A 4,498-nucleotide genomic window follows, 5' to 3' on the forward strand; every position below is an offset into this window, starting at 1 on the left:
CTGACTGACTCCAGCAGCTTACACAGCTGAGGAGCAGCAGCACACCTGAAGTGAGTTAATCAGTGATTCCCTGCTTCTGTCCTTAAAAGGAAAGGACAGCCCGAGCAGGAAGGCAACAGGGCTGTCACATTATATACTGTATAGTTGTATCTCACAGGACAAATAAAAGAAAAAATGTGGACTTTATACGTCTTAGAGCAAATATTGTCAAGAGTGGAAAGTCAGCATTGATTTCCACTGAGTAGAAATGAAACATGCATCTTTTCCTTTTTGCAGAAATAGGAGTGGACAAATGGAGTAGACATAGACGACACAGAGCAACAAAGATCTGTGAAGATCTAATATAATATTTGAGAGTTCAGATTTATATTTTCCCTTTAAATATAAATATATAATAAATATAAATAAATGTAATATGTATATACAGGAATAAAACAAATGCAAATTGTTCACCACAAGTTTTGCATAGTTGAAAATTACACAAGATGAAAGTATATTAATCATGTGCATCACTACTGTACAATATCAGTTTTTAGGAGGAGAACATGAGTCATGTTGTTGATGTACAATGTTTACAACAAAACATTTATCACTCAATACATTTAGGTTTGACAGATGGTAACTCTCTCTGTCATGGTCCTTTTGACTGGCAGAGCTGCTGTCATTCTGCTGGACACACAAAACACAGATTAGGCAATCTTTATGCTACATGTGTGTGTGTGTGTGTGTGTGTGTGTGTGTGTTTGTGTGCGTTTGTTGATTGTTGGTTGTTCTCCAGCTAACACAAAGACAAACTTTAACTCTTCAGCATCTTCCTCCTCTCTGTAGTCCTTACCTGGATGTTAGCGTGTTCCCCATGCTCTCTCACATTAGTTAGTTTCTCAGAGTCCTCATTCTTCATGGGACACTTCAAATGAGGCCTGCACTCACACAGCTGGAGAGCAGAGAGGAAATATAAGATGCTGGACATGTTAATAACAATTAATAACTGCCTAAATCAGACTTTGGTTTGTCTTTCACCATCCTGTAGTTTTCATTACTTATACTGGAAATCTATTTCCTGTTTCTTACATGTTTGGTTTTCTCTTTTTCTTCTCCCTTGCTCAAACCGTTCATTTGCACTGTTTCATGTGTCATGAGCCGGTCTCTTACCTCTTCAGAAACATTCTGATTATCACTTATGTTTGTGTCTGAGCAGATCTCCTTTTCTTTATCACCAGTTTCATCACAGTTGCTTCTCCCGGTCTCTGTGTTGAAAACAAAGGCAGTCAGATTCATGTATAAATAAAACATATGTATTATCTATAGTATCACAGCATGTGAGACACTTAACTCTATAAGAAGCTATAAGAATAAATTTAAAGGGGCAAAAAGCGAAATCGTTTCACCGCTAGGTTTGCTGTTGTGCACTGCCTGTAGAGCAAAACAAAGTGTGTCATGAGCCACTCCTCCCTCCACCTCTGCTCTCCACCTCCACCCCACTCGCTTCGTCTGTGCAGTCGAGCACCGCAGCACCTCCACAGACTATCACATCCAGACGGTCCCGGTGTTTCTTCCGCAGGCTCCGCTTCACTCAGCTTCACTCAGCTTCACTCAGCTGCCCGATATACCCGCTGCTTCTTCCCACATTAACCTGAATAACAAACCAGGGCTCGGTGCTCCGGTTGGATCCAAACGGAGAGCCGCTAGCTGGGAAGCTAGCGGAGGCTAACTGGCTGTGTTAGCAGCTGAGTGAAGTGGAGCATGAGGAGGAAGCACCGGTTAGCCCCCGCTTTCACTGCAGGCAGATTCACTCGCCACAGGGGCGAGGAAATAAAACCTAAACAGCCAACTTAGTTTAGCAGTTAGCAATGTCTTTCACTCACTCTCGGTCTCTGCTGTGTTTAGCTATTTCCCTGCTTTCCTGTTAGCGTTAGCACTACTCGGCTACCACGCTAACGCTCCAACTCCAACTGAGCCGGGAGCCGGGCTCACGGTCTCACGGAGAAGAGTTGGAACGTTAGCATGGCAGCCCATTAGTGCTAACGTCCCCACGCTTCTCCGCCAGGCTCAGTGAGTCGGAGCCGAGAAGCGTGGGGACGTTAGCGTTAGCACCAGTCGGCTGCCATGCTAACGTTCCGGGAGCCTGCTTCTCGGCTCCGGCGAGCTCTAGCGTGGAGCCTGGCGGGCTCACGGAGAAGAGAGGAATGTTAGCGTTAGCTCCCAGAGTTAGCACTAGAGCTACTACGGCTACTGGAGTAGCTTGCAGCTATGGAGCGCTTCTACCAGCTCTTCTAGTCACTGAGCCTCGCCTCCATCTTAGCAAGTATATTACATTTATTACAGGTACCATCATCATTGCAGTAGGCAGGGGAATAGCTAAACACAGCCGCCAGGCTACATTTTACAATGCTAATTGCAAATGTTAGCTGGGCTGCCGAGCTACTCACCTAACACAACCGAAACGCCTGACCCATTGCTGGGACAGAGCCGCTAACTCAAGCTCCGGACATTAACCCATGCTACGATTGTAACATTAAATTTAATTGAATCGACATAGTGACATGTGCCTAACGTTGCTGTAACACTAATTGAAACAGACATTTGACTCCGCCATTTCACTTCGAAAACACGCACTGCCATTGGGGGGCTGGAGATCAACACAGAGAGAGGGTGTGTGAGGTCATGCTATACGCCAGATGAAATTACACCTCTAGTTCTTCACATAGCATTTTTTAATTCCTGCAATCTAGAAATGATGAATTTCACTTATTGCTCCTTTAAAGAAATAAGACCTGGCTACTTGGTTTGACTGAAAATAAAATTAGACATACCACCAATTTTTTTTTTTTTTTTTTTTTTTACAGCTGCATAACCCATTAACATACTGTCAGTTCATCTAATGAAATCTAATTTACAAAACTGCACAATTCATATCACTGTTACCTGACACTTCACACTCACAAAGCACTGCAATTATTTTGTGACTTACTATTTTTGTTTGATCTCCATTTCCACACAAGAGAGAGAGGTATCCGAATCAACATGATGATCCAAGCAGCCACACCAACAGCCAAAATAACAGCCAGACCAACAGCAATAACAGTAAAACTGTTCCAAAAGAAATCATCTGAAATGATGAAACACAGAATTATGTGGCTTTTATTTAAAACCAGACCTCAGCTATTTGAAAGTGAAAAAGTGATCACATAAAAAACATTTTAGCTACCATAAAAATAACATATTTACCCAAAATATAGATGTGTGTCTCTAACTACACACTAAAACAGTGAAAATGTCAAAAAACAAACAAACAAAAAAAACATGTTAACCTGGAACCTGGATGTGTGTCTCTCTGGTCTGGTTGATGTTCCTCTGTTGGACTCTACAGGTGAAGCTGTTGCTGTGTCTCTTCTCCACAGTCACTCTGCTGCTGACAGTATAGAGGTCATCAGGACCTCTGACTGTCTCTGTAGGTCCAGCAGAGAGGAGCTTTCCCTCACCGTCCAGCCACAACACCTCAGGCTCTGGATGCCAGCCTGCAGACTCACACTGTAACACCACTCTACTGGTGGCTTTATCAATCCCTGCTAAACTGATGACAGGTGAGGACGCAGCACCTGATGATACACAAAAGGAAAATAAAATAAATAAATAAAACAGTAGTCTGCATTAGGCTACAATCAAAAAATATGTACAAATAAAAATGTCCAACTGCAGACTTCCTGTAGGCAACTTTTTTAAATCCTGTTTCCTATTTCAAGGCAAACGTTTAGTGTTTCACTTGTAACAATCATTATTTTCATTAATAATACGGTGTTACTTGAGTTGGCCTATCAACATCAGAGTTGGGTATAACGTGTTACTTTGTAATGCGTTAGAGTACTTTGATTACTTTTTGCAGTGACGAGTAACCTAACGTGTTAGTTTGCTGTTTGAGTAATCAAATACTTAAGTACATTTTCAAACAAGACATCAGTTACTTCCGTTACTTTTAGAACGCTGGTCCTTCAGCTCTGAAACAGCAACGGCTGTCGTTTGGTTCTAATAACGGAGATAACGTTAAACCTATCAGTCTGAAAGAAGCCACGGAGCTTTGACGCTTGCTACGTGGTTGGAGAAATGCTGCCGTTGTCTACGGTGGAGTCTAAATAGGTGGCAGACAGGTCGCTGACAGACATATTTCAGACTCAGGACTTGCATTATGCCTGGTACACGCTACACGCTGGTACTCACCAATTATCCCCGGTCGTCTTTCAGGACGTGTGTGATGTCATCGGGTTATTCTTGTCCTGTTTTTATTACTTTTACTATTATTTGAGTCACTGTGTGTGTTCATGGCCCGGCGAACATGTTGTTGTAGTCACCTAAAAGCGTCAGCAGATGGCAGGAGCTACATTTGAAGCGCCATACGTAAACTATCAAGCTACTGTATCTTCCACAGGAAGTTCTGACAAATGTTTCAGAATAAAGGCCTATTTAGAAAATGGAGGGATTCTCTCAGCTGAGATTATAAGGG

The sequence above is a fragment of the Epinephelus moara genome, chromosome 17 (genome assembly GCF_006386435.1).
Source record: "Epinephelus moara isolate mb chromosome 17, YSFRI_EMoa_1.0, whole genome shotgun sequence".
Classification (NCBI taxonomy): domain Eukaryota; kingdom Metazoa; phylum Chordata; class Actinopteri; order Perciformes; family Serranidae; genus Epinephelus; species Epinephelus moara.